Raw genomic sequence first — 16171 nt, forward strand, 5'->3', positions numbered from 1 at the left:
TGTCTGCATGTCAGATGGACGATGTGGTAAGAAGATCTGGGAGTTTAGCTTTGGAGTCCTTGTTATGGCCAAGAGACCTGTTGGTGAGATAGAACATGGTGGCCTGGGTAGCAGAGAGTGAGAAATTGCATGTAGGTTGCTCCATGCAGTTCAGTGTTAGGTGTTTGATGACAGTGCAGTGCCAAGACGAATTATGGATGACAGTGGGGTTGCCTCCCTATATATGTTTTTGGTCCAATTGATGGATGCTGTATCTTGTGGGAAGAAGGAGTTCTAGGTTGCACAAGGATAAAGGCTGAACAATGTTACTATGATGAGGAGGGCATCAAGGTTGTGATGAGTTATGAAGTCTGCGATGTCTGGCGCATGGAATACTGCAGAGCAAGCATTAATCAGTATGTCGGAATGTGAGTTCTGTAGTTTGAAGGTGTGTTGTAGTTAATTGGATGATTATGAGATTGGCACTTCATACAGAAGAAGCTTGACTACCAGAGTAAACTGGTTATTAGTATAGTGAGAGCAACAGAGATTTCCACCATGTGTGTGGCTGTCACACAGTCCTAGAAATGGGGATATTACTCACAATAGTTAGCCGCATGTACCACACTACTGAGTCTGCAGGGACTAATCAGAAATGAGTATGCTGTAGTAAAAAAATTGAAGCAAACACAAGGAGATGATCAACAGAGCACTGAAACTTTTCAGACACTCACCCCCAGTCACAGATCTGGGTTGAATCCATCATCGCTTTTTAGCTCACTTTGCCACCCCAGTTCTGACCCAGCCAAATGCAAATCTGTCTTGACCCTATTCCTCATGGGAACAGTCCAGCCCGAACTGCCAAGCCAGGTCTTCTCTGGACCGGATCAAGCATCCTGGCACTGGTTTTGGGGTAACACCCCTCATCAGCCAGGCCATCTTGAAACCAGTGGCAAAGCGATTGGGGTTGAGTGTCTGAAAAGTTTTATGGTAGGGAGTATTCTGGCCAAAAGTGAAAGAATGCTTAGAAATTCACCTTTAAACTTTCACCTCTATCCTGGATGGTTGGGCTGGACACTATGGGAAGAGGGCCTAAATAGTAGGCACAAGCCACAGGAATCCGCCATGTTATTCAGCGAGCATATGGGAGTGAGACAAAAATCCAGAAAATAAGGCTAGGAAAGCAGGAAGATGCAGGTAGCCAGGCCAACACCAATCCACAAAGTAAAAGGGAAAAATAAATAAATTAACGGAGAAAACAGCAGACATCCAATCTAACTAGCAAAAAAAACAAAATTCTTTTTTACGTATTCTCACCAATGATACCAAAACAGAGCAACTAACACTTACTTTCAATGTTCCTCAACTTCGCAACTGGAGTAGTTGTCCTGTTGGATATGAGAGCAATTTAAATTTTTGTGGCGGCTTTGAAGGGAGGGGACCTAAGTCACAGAGTGACTCTAAATGTGCCACCAAAGACTAGCATTTTTCTGATGTTACAATATTTTATGCTTACAATGAAGCAGTTGAAAATGTTAACAAAGCTGGGTTTGGATGGGATTGACATGTCTTTGTTTTATTCTGGAATTTGCATAGGATAGTTATAGGCACCCACCCTTTTATCCTCAAAACTGCAATAACAAAATATTCAGACAAGTCATTATTTTTTCTAAGATACAATGAGGTTTCTAAATTAAATTTTATTGCTCTATAGTAGTTGTCGTAATGTTGCATGCAGTATTTATTAATTTAGACAACTGAATTTGGAAAGTTGCTTCATCTGAAATTTCTTATACATTTAAAAATTATTTCTCTGCCTCAAGATATTTAAGATGTATAAGTGTGGAATCAAAGTAAATGTTACAATATGGCTGGCTTCTTTTGCACCTCATTTTTGGTCTTTTTGTTGCATAACTTAAATACATTGTAAACCTTATAAAAGCGAATTCTGGACAAATCATGGATTTTAAAATTAAGAATTAATGTTCTCAGTATGTAATGTGCTCAATTCGACCTGCAATATTATTATCAATTTATTTCTAATATTGTGCACACATACTCATATATTTTGCCTATAAGTGAAAAAACTGCTTATTTTCTTAAAGAATAAATCACAAAGAGCAGGTTTACTATAGTGTACTGTTCTTTGAAAGTGTCATCATCTAAACATCCCTTAAACAAGTGTATCAATCACATTCCTCACAAACGTTTGCACTCTACACGAGCATCTAAATGCACATTCACTGGATGAAGAATGTGGAGATCACTTGCATGGCCGATGGATACCTCCAGCCTTCAAAGGCTCCGATCTAGACACTATCAATTTAAATTGAGAAAGGCATTATATAATAGAACGTTTTAAAGAAACCTTCAAAGGAGAGTTAAGTTCCATTGGTTTTAACAGTGCCTGGCATTAACACTAGAATGGTATGCTCCAGTGCGCCTTCTAGCTTGCAGCAGGTCGAGCAATTGAACCTAGAAGGGCATGCTCCTCTACCCCTTCTAACCAACACCTGGTCCAGGAATTGACATCCGAGGGAAACCCTCCTCTGCACCTTCCAGCACCTGGTCCAGGCATTGAACCTAGAAGGGCATTGTTAGACAGGACATACTTGGCATGGTCTTCCTCCAAATCCCTTCATTTTTGCAAGATTAATCTTTGTTGGCTTTAGTACTTTGTGCACTTTACCACTGCTACCCAGTGCTAAAGTGCTTGTGCCCCCCCCCCCCCTAAAACAGGGTACAATGGCTTACAACTGATTGGCATATTTAATTTACTTATACATCCCTAGTCGATGGTACTACATGTACCTGAGCCCTGTAAATTAATTGCTACTAGTTAACCTGCAGCACCCCATGCTAGACCGACTAATGTAAAACTTTCAAATATGTCTCGCGCCTGCCACTGCAGCCTATAGTGCAGTTTTAAACTGCCATTTCAACCTGGCAAATAACCCTTTTGCCCTCCTAAGCCCCCATTTTTAATACATATTAATCACTCATTAGGAAGGACCTAAAGGCCTGTAGAGCAGAGCATATTGTAACTAAAAAGTATGACATGTGGGTCTACATTTTACATCTCCTGGTAGTGAAAACCCACTAAATTCGTTTTTTACTACTGTAAGGCCTATATCTCCCGTTGGATAAAATTGTATTACCTTATTATGTTTAATTAATGCTAACTTTTCATTGGGAGCAGGTAGAAATGTGATCTTTAGATTCAAATAGATTATAATTTGCGATCCTCTTTAATGGTAAAGTCAGATTTCAAATCACACTTCTGAACATGCCCCTGTAAGAAAGTTGGCATATTCCTGTCCTAAACATTTGTGCTTCTGCCTATGTCCTGAGTCACATGACTGTGAATGGCTCTGCTGTTGGGCTTTGTGTATTCATCCCAGGCAGTGAGACAAAAGGGGACTAGCTTTTTCTCAGGATGACCCATATTGCCTGGATGGCAGGGGGCAGGAATGTTCCATGCCCCACTTACACTTCAAAGGGCTTGCTACCAACAAACACAAAGGAACCTGACACAAGTCATTTGTTACCCCAGACTTCTTGGACCCTTGACTGGGGAAAGGAAGCTCTTTCCAGAACCAGATGTGGGGGTAGTGTAGAGAATCCCCCCACTTCAAAGGCGTCCACCAAGTATGAATGTTGGAACCTCAGAACACCTCTTCAGTACACTCCTCGACCTGTGGAAGACTTCAGAAGAGCTGCCTGGAACCCCAAGGGACTGCCCTGTTAACTTTGTGATGTTCTATTGTCTCATGTTAATACAAGAAATTAATATATGGGGGTGCGAACTACTCGTGAATATGATGCATCACAACAAATTAAAAGTCACTTTTTGCTCTACATCAGTCCCCCCTCTGATGACAAGTTTCATCACATTCATCACAACTCCCTGTAGAGAGGACCTATCTAAACAGATGTAATAGCCAGTCTTCCCTGTCGAAACCTCTCCAAGCGCTTATGATTCTCATAGTGACTGTCCAGCATTTTTTCCATTCTCCTTTTTCTCTCTCTAATGGAATTTTTGGCTTGTCTAGACTGATGCCACTTGAAGGCCCTTACCATTCCCAACAGCAAATTCCTTTCCCAAGGTTCGTAAACCAACTTCCAACTTTTCTAAAACCTTTCCCATCCATTTCCCAAATTCCCTCAGTTGCCAAATCATGTATCACATTTTACAGACTCCACCCTCTTTTGCTTATAACTTGTCTAAAGCAAGACGGTTTTGCATTACCATAGCTCTTATCAAAACCATCTTTCCATCTACGATTAACAATGACTGAGCTGTATTGACTGACAACTTATCTACTATAGTTGACAGCCTTCTAATCTTCACATCATTTAAGACTACTCCCAAACTAGGTATCATTGCTCCAAATCTGTCTCCTACAATCTCTCCAGCACTGGTTCCACGTCTCTTTCTATGTGTTGACTTCCCTTCAAAACTCTTCAAATCCTCTACATGGTATATCTTAGGAAATTCAACAGCCACACCATTTGTCAGGCAGTCGGACAGATGCACTTCTCCCACCCACAAAGTACACATTTAGCACCACTTGTACTGCATTCTACAAGAACTTCTTTGAAGAAACATCAATCAGAAATTTGTGTTCACATGCACTCTGTCCCACAAAGATTGTGTCATAATGTGTCTATACTTGCTGAATGCAAAGCTTTCCTCGTTGTTCCCAATCTATTGGGCCATAACTTCCCTTAGCCTTGTGAGCTAATTCTTCCTTGGTGCATTTGAATATTTCCTCCCTTCTACCAAGTTTAACTGTTCGTCCCTAAAGTCTACCTTCTACTTGATCTACAAAATGTTTCTCTCTCTCTCAGTTAGTGTACAAGTTAAATTGTGTCTATGTGCACAAGCTGTGTCTATTATGACAGTAGGTAAAAAATACTTTCCCATTTTCTCTTCTTGTTTATAATAATTGTATTTATTCAGATGTTTATAGACTGGAACTTCTGAAAGCACTGGATCATAATGCGAGAAATAGTACTCATAATGACCCTTTCCATAAAACATACTAAGAAGCAAACTCCGACTAATGCCATTGGTCAAGGGCAGGTGATGGTACCTAATACCCTCCTCAACTGATGCAGGCAATTGCATGCACACTTAACAGTCTCTCACATCCATGGTATTCACATACTCATACAGCAATTGTGCATAAGCTTTCAACTTATAATCACCTTTGGAAAATAAGCAACTAGTTCTACTAAAGCACTATCAGATCCTAATGTACCCTCTTTTGTGCTAGAAGGGATAGGTGTAAAAGTCCCATGTACTCCCACACCCTTAACCTCAGCTTCATGTGAACCTATAGTTGACATAATAATGACTAAACCTATTATACATTTGTGCTAATGGTTTGGATTTCCAGACTCCGTTTTCAACTGGTTCGGATTGCAGCTGTAAGAGGATTAACACAGTGTCTCTTTCTCTGCTTCTTTCTGTTGCACAGTAAAGTTTGTAAACAGTTCCTCAAAATTGTGGAAACAGTTATCAGTCTTTGCCACAATATTTACACCGCTTGAAAGAACTTTCTTAGTCCTCTTTCTTCTTCTGCAGAAAAGTCACTATTTTTATTCTTCTTTCACTCGGGCCTAGGTTATCTTCTTAAGCAAAAGGATTTTTATTAACAGTTCAGAGTTCAATTTAGATCCCTTATGAGATCAGAGTCAACTTTGTCAATGACTCGCTGCAAAAGTTCAATGCAAAATGCTGAGGCGATGGCTGATTTGTAAAGGTTGGAAACGTGAGATCTTCCAAAATCAAACTGCGTAAGCCACTCATTCATGCTGGATATAGTACAATCAATATCATAATCCCTTTTGTCTCTACTACAGGGACTATCAACTCAATCTCATTATCAGTATCGAAGTCTCAGATCTCACTCTCCCTGGCGTTTGTAGCATAGTAAGTCCACTCCGGAGAGGCGGATATCTGACACTGGGCTCTTGCCCCCCTCGATCTCCTCCCGCTCCCCTGAACTTGTTCTGACTCACTTTGGTCAGATTCAGTTATGGGAGCAAGAGCTCTCTCGGATGCAAGTCTCAAGTTTTGCCTTCTCTGTCTCACCGGCCACGATTCTCTTGCAAACCCTGACTTCCTTTGCAACACAAAACCACTTTCCACACCAGTCTCTTCAGCTGAGGCAGACTTGATACCACTCGCAACGTTACTGTCTCCCTCAGAGTCTATATCTGGGCCTTGTGTAGCGTGATGCCCTCAGATTGACTTGGTGGGTATCCAGCCTCTTTAGGAGCCTCTCCGGTGGTCTTGCAACCACGGCTGGAATCACTTCTCGGAGCGGAGCTGTTTCTTCCGCGGGTCCCGAGACTCTGCAGGTGTGTGAAGCATGTATCCAGTTCAGCCAACCTCCACACTTTATAGTAGTGTTCGTTACCAAGATGACCTGGTATGGATCTCGCATCTGTGAATCAAGACAGTTCTACCTCACATGCGTTCAGACCGGGAACCAATCTCCCAGACCCAGGTCAGGGCAAAGGTCCATCGAGGTCGGTGCCGTCGCAGCTTCAACCTGGTGAGATAAAGATCGAACTACATCAGCCAATCCTTTGCAGTAGTCAAGAACCAAATCAGTGTGGATGGCACTGCAGGTAAGTGCATCACACTCAGAGCAAACACAAGGAGATGATGGATGTAGCGCTGAAACTTTTCACACACTCACCCCTAGTCACAGATCTGAGTTGAATCCATCATCATTCTTTAGCTCATTTCGCCACCTCAGTTCAGACCCAGCTATATGAAAATCAGCCATGACCCTGTGCCTCATGGGAACAGACCAGCCTGAACTGCCAAGCCATCCCCATGAGGATTTCACGAGGAGATAGCCCAGTCCTCCTGTCTGGAATGCTGCACAAACTCATCAAAACCAAAGGCAATGCAGCAGACCTGTTCAGTAATATCGAGGCACATACCTTTGCTATTCTCATCTTTCAAGTTCCAATAATCTGTTCCACCATTCCTAACACCACTGGCCTGTGGCTACAGTGCAATCTCTGATCAAAGTTTAAGGAAGTACACAACAGCTTCATGATCTCACTGTGGAAGTGGGTTCCTCTATCCTACTCCAATGTAGTTGAAAACCCGAAGTGCGGGATTTGCTACCTTAACAATAACTTTGCTACTGTGAGGTTATCACACCTTCTAGTCGGATAAGTTTTAACCCACTGTGAAAAGATGCACACAACAACTAGAATGTACCGTTACACCTAGGCATCTCGACAAAGTCCAACTGTATTTGGTTGAAAGGGCCCCCGACCTTCTAAGGTGACTCAAAGCAACCACAGTTTTCTTTCCAGCATTCATCTGTGGACAAGTGACACATCAATGACACACTGCATCAGCAATCACACAGAATCTTGGGTTGAACCACGTTTGTCTGAACAGTCTCTCCATTGCATCTCTTCTTATATGAACTGCTCCATAAATCTGTCTCACTATAGGACTCAGCAAACAATCCGGCAACACTTCTCTACCATCAGTTGAAACCCAAATGTAATCTTCCCTCTTTTCGCATCTTGCTCTGAGCCAACAAGCCTGTTCCTGATCTTACGATTCTCCCTGTAGACGCCTGACCTCAACCCAGGGATCTGCGATGGCTAGCATCATGCTGAGCTTGTTCCTCTCTGTGCTCTCACCAGAATATTCCCCAATAAAAATACAGGCATGGGTTGCACAAAAGCGGGCGACTTTGTACGTGTATCGATTGCCCACAGTCAAAAAATCTTCCCCTTTCCCTTGTGCAGCGCACTTTACGACATCTACCTCTTTTGGTCGCTACAAGGCTTCCAACAGTTGTCTCACATACTCCCCGTTTCTTATGGGAGATCCTGACGATGTTCAGAGCCCCCTCCGTGACCATAGCGGTCCGAAGTCATGAACTACACCGAAACCGTTCTGCCTATCAGTGTAGATGGTGAATCGGATCTGATCAGAAGCGAGGCATGCACAGGTCAAGGTGATGATTTCAGCCACTTGGGCGGAGTATACTCCCTGTAAACAAGCAGCTTCCACATCTCCAGAAATGGTACAAACAGCAAAATCTGCTTATAAGTAACCCTCATTTTGTAGTGAAACTCTTAAGCATGAACTATCAACGAAAAGGATTTGTTCAGAGTCAGACAGTGGTTCATTGACAATGTCAGGTCCTAGTTTGGTGCAAAGTTCAGGAACATCCAGACAGTCTTAGTCCTCACAATCTTCCCCATAAACATTTGGAATAGGCAACAAGGTAGCAGGATTTAGCACAAAACATCGTCTCAGGGTTACATTTTCAGCAGCCAACACGATCTGCTCATACCTTGTCAGCCTATTATTCGTCTAATGCTGTGTTTTGGTTCTTGTCATCAGAAGCTCAACTGAGTGTGGAACATATATAGTAAGTGGATGGCACATCACAATACTTTCACATCTTTCAATACTGACACCTGTTGCAGCAATGGATCTGAGACATCCAGGCAATGCTGAAGCTACAGGATCTAATGTAGCTGAGAAGTAGGCCACTGGTGTACGGACACCTCCATGTGTCTGGGTGAGTACTGATAGAGCACATCTCTCTCAGCTCTAAGAAGGCAATCAAACAATTGCTATCCCAGGGAACCGGATCGCTCACATCTTTGTGTGTCAGCCTCTGTAAGGGCTTCGCCTTCAAGGAAAAATTTGGGACTCACTGTTGGCAGTAGGCAACCATTCCTAAAAACCTCCTTCTGATTGCCTCATTGTGGTCTGGTGACACCTTTCTCTTGCCTTTCTCAATGTAATGACTGGACTTCTATTAAGAAATACTGAAGCTTGTTCAGTGACACCTTGAGTCAATTTTTAGATAAATGGTTCAGTAAGGCAGTGGTATCGTCCCTGCAATACTCTTCTGTCTCCGATGCAACTAGGAGATCATCAATGTACTGCACAAGCACTGGATTTGGTGGCAATACTAAGCTCTCAAGGTTCTTTTTCAGAATTTAGTTAAAAATAGATGGACTTTCAGCATACCCTTGTGGAATACGACACCACGTTAACATACGATTCTCCAGCCGGAAAGCGGAAAAATATTGACTTTCATCATGCAAAGGGAAAGCGAAAAGTGCTTGGCACAGATTACTCACAGTAAAACAGCTTCGCAAGGGATCTGGAACAGGGTCACAGATGGATTCAATACCACGGGACAACATAGAATCACAATCTCATTAACTTTCCTAAGATCCTGAACTATGCAATATTCTCTGCTCGGCTTCTATAACCCCATGATAGGTGAATTGAGCTTCCTATTATCTCCTTAACTATGCCCTGAGAAATCATGGAATCAATCACAGGTGTAATCCCTGCCATACGGGGCCAGGTTGTATTTGGGCATTCTTGGAGATTCTGCATTTGGATTAATTTGTACATGGACTTGCTCCACTCTTCGAATCAGCCCTATCTCTTCTCCTGTGAAGTTCCACACCACTGGAGAGACGGTGTCTCCCACTGTCAGTACAGGAAACATATCTACGCAGTGGTTCTGATTTGCCAATTTGAATGGAATATCATCATCATTTGTCTGCAGCTCAATTCCCTTTGGCGTACAGTAAATGGTACAGTTCAATTTACATAAGAGATCACGCCCTAACAAACAGACTGGGCTCGAATTGCACACCACAAATTGTTGCCAATCCTGAAAGATTCCTATTTTAACTGGAACCTCTTCTGTCAATGGGTTTTTCATTCTGTTATTGGCAACTCCTACAACTTGGATCGATTTTCCAGAGAAGGGTAGGTTTGGGACTATTGCAGATCTTACAGTAGAACGGATATCAATCAAGAATGTAATGGGATGACCGCCTACATCTGCCTCCAAGTACAGTCTACTCTGGTCTACCTCTAAGACTGCTCAAAGGGTACAGTCTTCATCCCCGAGTCAGGGTCCGTCATTGTGACAGGTCCTGATCAAGTCTGTCCAGTGCTTCCATAAAGGGCATTTGGTGGTACGCTCAATTAATCTGCGGAAATCTGAGGTTGTAGCACTTGCACTAACTGGTTTTGACTTCCTCCATTGTAGGATCTTGGCCTTGTCACAGTGTTTATCACATCTGGCATTTGCGCTAGCTCTCCCTTTTGTATCTGATTTGTGGGATTCAATCGACACTCACACTTCCAATGCCCGAATTTGTGGCAAAAATGGCAAGCGGGCGTTTTTTGTGTGGCAATGTCCATACCCGTTTTGGGGTCTATAGGTACACCCCTCCCTTTTCCCTGTCCAGAGTTATCCAAAACGTTCTGAATCCCCTCTTTGATTGTTCCCCTGATTCCAACCCATTGTTCCCCCGTTCATCTGCGCCTGACCTACTCTTTATGCATTTCTCATTTGGACCAACATCAACTTGTCCTTAATTCTCCTGTGTTTGGTATCCACCTCATCACCGTAAAATTTCCTCCACTGACTTGTCTTGCCAGCAGATCAAATGTTGCTGGATCATAACGCTAATTTCTGATCTCAACCCCATCACAAATTTGGAAACAAACTGTCCCATGTCTTTTGGATCTAGAATATCTAACTCACTGTATTGATTGAAGTCTTGCAAAAGCCATTCATAATAAGCATGTGCGGATTCTCTACGTTCCTGTGTTGTTGGGTCAATTTTAACCCAATCAATATCTTTTGGGGCTATTTTGTTCTGAACCATGTAATCACATGTTCAAACTTTTTCATAACCAAAGGTGAAGGACCGTGAGTTAAAGGATCCTTCTCTGGTTCAGCAGAAGGCCAATCTATAGAAATTTTACAAGCAGAAAATAAATTAATGGAAATCACAATGTCAAATAATGTGTTAAGATCAATCCACAATGTAAATAGGTAAGGCAACAATTTTGATAATGTACACAAAGATAAATGACAATCAATTAACGAGGACCAGAAAATGAATTGAAAGTAAAAACCAACTAAATTATTTACAAAAGTACAAAAATGTTTTATTAATGCTCAATTCAATAATAAGGAAATTCAATCATACAATACCAGTCATGTCTACAGTCACACTCTCATATAATCCACATTGACATTTAAAAGCAACATATAATGGACAAACAGTTGTACAGAAACTTATTTAGATATTTGTTTTGATAAACAAACAATGTGGCAAAATTATGTTTCACTGTTGTGTTCTACGCGAGTTTCGACACTAGGGAAATGCCTTCATCAGGAAAATCCACAATCAAACAATGGTGATATCTGAAAAAATAAACAATGTTTCATATAGTTGGTCCTTTCTAATTATTAATAGTAAACCGCTAAAATAGCGTGCATAATTACTTGTTATATGTTTGCATTTAACTAAGATTAGGCGGTGGACTACAAGGCATCAACAGTTGAAGAAAAGGAATTATGATTGTTATTTGTGAAGCAGATAGATCTTAATAGTCTAGAAGGTGTCTCAAAAGGTTTGAAAGGACCAATAGGGTGTCGCGATAAGTGAATAATAGAAAAGCCACACCCTCAAAAGGTATAGAAGAAAACTACACCGAAATGAGACCTACCGTGCGTATACTTGTGGATTCCCGATAAAAAATTAATAGAAAAGAAAAAGTAAGGAAGGTAATGGGATTGCACCCTGTTTTCACAAGAGTGATTGCCCTGACTTGTCTCTTAATAGTTTGACATAGACTCTCGTTTGAGCTGCTTCATTCATAACTGAAAAGAAAACACAGGGCCTTCTTTAGAGGTTGTCGTATAGAGATGTGATAATGTTGTATATTTCATGTATGGTTATCTGTACCTTGATATAAAATTCATTGAATGAGGACATCTCAATGGTAGATAATTCACGCATAAAATAGGAATCAATATAAAGATGATTTGTGGGAAGGTCAGGTCAATAGGACCTTTAAGGAACTTTCATTACATTAGCGGGAGGCCTCTTTCTTTACACTTATGATCAATCCACAACACCTTCAAGATTTTCACAAAGCGTTTGACTTCCTTGTACCATTCAGCAGGCTTCTCCCTCAACCGAGGAAAATAATTTGTGAACGCGGCTAAATCACCTCTACTCCAAGGAACATGCACATATTCTTCACTAGGCACTTCTCACAGGGGATAAGCCTTAACTCCCACTGTTCCCCCTCTCAGAAGTAGCGTTTACCCCATCACCTTCCTAAAATCCTATAATCAGCTCTCGATTGTGTGTTTTCAAGCCTGTAACTATTTTTTTTTAATTTCCTGATCAGTGTAGTTCAGCTTGTGGTTTCCCTGTAGCATTTTTGTCTTGGACTGATCTACATCATATTTTTGAGCCGATTCCGTAAATTTCTCATGTGCTCATCTCACCTTACGGGTGATATTAATCGCCACAAACAATAGCTCATCTTGCTCATAAGCCTCTATCCTCTCCAAAGTCAAGTTCCCACTGATTATTTAATCCATCTCAGCTTTCAACCTCACCACATCCAACTGCCGATGACATCTCACAACAACTCCTCAGATCTGCGGTCAGACAATTAAAAGAAGTCGTTGTCTTCTACACCATTTAATATATCTTGGACTCTTAGGCCACTTCAGGACCTGAAACTCAAATCTCAATCCTAGGACCACGTCCGGCCCGAAACCACATTCACTCAACTTTCACACAAACTCCGCCAGACATCACACAATCACATCACTCCTGCAATCTACCACACAATGCATCCCTATTGATACTCTCTCCTCCGTTCGCCGCTGTTCTCGACGCACCGTCAAACTCCGTTGGTCTATGTCAAAGTCTGTCGCTCTCCGTTCTCGATCATTGGGCTCTATTTTGGGGATCTAGGTCTTTTTCAGATTTTTCAGGATTCTCCACCCTCTTTATGTGAAAACCATCTTACTCTGCTACCAAGTGGAGGAGCCGGGTTTCATGTTCTAGATCCGCTCTGGAACCTTAAGTCGATGGTTCTTTTTCTCAGCATGAAGCGTGCAGGGGAGGGGAATCGTTAGCAGATCAATCATTTAAGTTCCAAATTACTATGACTCTAAAGAATCACAGACTTCCAATTAAGTTAGTTGGTTTATTATAAAGCCAAGAATAACTGGACAGGCACCTCAAAGTCAGGGTGTAGAAATACATTGGAAGTAATACGAAGCCAAATCTATGGATAAAGTTGAGGTGGTACAACATGTACAAAATGATTAGCTCAAGAATCTGAATACAAAAGATTTGTATTTCCCCTTCATCGTACGTTCGGGGGTATGAAGCATTAATCTGGCCTTAACCCCTTGTGTGCCCATGACGAGCTGGACTCGTCATGGAGCACAGTCGCGCTGTGCCCATGACGAGTCCAGCTCATCATGAGGCATTCCCTGGGGAATCTCTCTGGTGCGGGCACCAGAGGGATTCCCTTTTAGTGCAAATAGCCTCGGGAGCTGGGGAAGAGCTTCCCCAGCACCCGAGGCCCCCCCCTTTCACTGTAATGACGATCGGCGCGCGCGTCGCGCCGACGTCATTACAGTGAAAGTGAAACTGAAATGAGCCAAGAGGCTCATTTCAGTTTCACTTTCTCCGTGCTCAGGGGGCTATCTCAGCCCCCTGAGCACGTAGAAAGACGGGAGAGGTATCGTTGGAAAGGGAAAAATCTCCCCTTTCCAATGGTACCCCTCCCCAGTGGATTCCTGCTTGGGGATCGCCACAGGAGGGCGATTCCCAAGCAGGGACCCACCCACTAGACACCAGGGAGGGGGGAGCGGCCTCTTGGGCAAGGGCCTTTGCTCCCCCCAACTGACGTTGACACTATTTAGTCTTTTTGCCCCCCCTGGGGGGTAAAAAGCCCACTAGACACCAGGGAATTTTTTACAAAATAAAAATAGGGGTGGGGGCTGCCCAAAACGGGCAGGCCCATGCCCCCTCCCCCCCAATTACTACAGTCTTCCCACCCACCACCATTACAGCCTTTCTGCCCCCCCCTGTGGGGCAGATGGGGCATCGGCCCTCAATCTGCCCCACCGGGGGGGCAAAAAGCCCACTAGACACCAGAGAATAAAAAAAATAGAGGTGGGGGCTGCCCAAAACGGGCAGGCCCATGCCCCCACCCCACCACCCAATTACTACAGCCTTTCTGCCCCCCTGGTGGGCAGATGGGACATTGGCCCCAAATCTGCCCCTTCGGGGGGGGGGCAGAAAGCCCACTAAATACCAGGGATTCGTTTTTAGTTTTTTTTTAGGGTGGGGGCTGCCTGCAACGGGCACGCCAATGCCCCCACCCACCCGCCACCATTACAGCCTTTCTGCCCCCCTGGGTGGCAGATGGGGCATCGGCCCCCAATCTGCCCCCCCCGGGGTGGCAAAAAGCCCACTAGACACCAGGGAATAAAAAATAAATAAATAAATAGAGGTGGGGCTGCCCAAAACGGGCAGGCCCATGCCCCCACCCCACCCCCCAATTACTACAGCCTTTCTGCTCCCCCGGGGGGCAGATGGGGCATTGGCCCCTAATCTCTACCCCTTTGGGGGGGGCAGAAAGCCCACTAAATACCAGGGATTAGTTTTTAGGTTTTTTTTAGGGTGGGGGCTGCCCGAAATGGGCACGCCAATGCCCCCACCCACCCGCCATCATTACAGCCTTTCTACCCCCATTGGGGGGCAGATGGGGCATTGGCCCCTAATCTGCCCCTTCGGGGGGGCGGAAAGCCCACTTGACGCCAGGGATTTTTTTAGCGCAATTTTCTTTAGGGTGATGGATTTTATTTAGGGTGGAGGCTGCCCGAAACGGGCTCGCCAATGCCCCCACCCCCCACCATCATTACAGCCTTTCTGCCCCCTCCCTGGGGGGCAGATGGGGCAGTAGCCCCCAATCTTTGTGGATTCATGCAGATTCCAGAAGTTTCCACCAGAGAAATGTGGGGAAAATGTGTTTTTTTTGGCAATTTTTTATGTTTGCAAGGGATTCTGGGTAACAGAACCTGGTGGGAGGCAGTCAAGTCACCCCATCCTGGATTCCCCTGGGTGTCTAGTTTTCAAAAATGTATAGGTTTGCTAGGTTTCCCTAGGTGCCGGCAGAGCTATGGTTCAAAAACTACAGCTAGGCACTTTGCCAAAAAAGGGTCATTTTTCGATACAAAATTGAGGTGTGTCCACGTTACGTTTTGCGCCGTTTCCTGTCGCGGGCACTAGGCTGACCCACACAAGTGAGGTACCATTTTTTTTGGAAGACTTTGGGGAACGCGGGGTGGGTGGAAATTTGGGGATCCACGCAGATTCCAGAACTTTCCACCAGAGAAATGTAGGGAAAATTCGTTTCTTTGGCAAATTATTAGGTTTGCAAGGGATTCTGGGTAACAGAACCTGGTGGGAGGCAGTCAAGTCACCCCATCCTGGATTCCCCTGGGTGTCTAGTTTTCAAAAATGTATAGGTTTGCTAGGTTTCCCTGGGTGCCGGCAGAGCTATGGTTCAAAAACTACAGCTAGGCACTTTGCCAAAAAAGGGTCATTTTTCACAGCGAAATTGAGGTGCGTCCACGTTGCGTTTTGCGCCGTTTCCTGACGCGGGCACTAGGCCGACCCACACAAGTGAGGTACCATTTTTCTCAGAAGACTTTGGGGAACACTGGGTGGGTGGAAATTTGGGGATCCAAGTAGATTCCAGAACTTTCCACCACAGAAATATGGGGAAAATGTGTTTTTTTTGGCAATTTTTGAGGTTTGCAAGGGATTCTGGGTAACAGAAACTGGTGGGAGGCAGTCAAGTCACCCCTTCCTGGATTCCCCTGGGTGTCTAGTTTTCAAAAATGTATATATTTGCTAGCTTTCCCTAGGTGCCGGCAGAGCTATGGTTCAAAAACTACAGCTAGGCACTTTGGCAAAAAAGGGTCATTTTTCGCTACAAAATTGAGGTGTGTCCATGTTACGTTTTGTGCCGTTTCCTGTCGCGGGCACTAGGCTGACCCACACAAGTGAGGTACCATTTTTCTCGGAAGACTTTGGGGAACGCGGGGTGGGTAGAAATTTGTGGATCCACGCAGATTCCAGAACTTTCCACCAGATAAATGTGGGGAAAAAGTGTTTTTTTGGCAATTTTTTAGGTTTGCAAGGGATTCTGGGTAACAGAACCTGGTGGGAGGCAGTCAAGTCACCCCATCTTAGATTCCCCTGGGTGTCTATTTTTCAAAAATGTATAGGTTTGCTAGGTTTTCCTAGGTGCCGGCAG

This window comes from Triturus cristatus, chromosome 11, assembly GCF_964204655.1.
Source record: "Triturus cristatus chromosome 11, aTriCri1.1, whole genome shotgun sequence".
NCBI classification, from domain to species: Eukaryota; Metazoa; Chordata; class Amphibia; order Caudata; family Salamandridae; genus Triturus; species Triturus cristatus.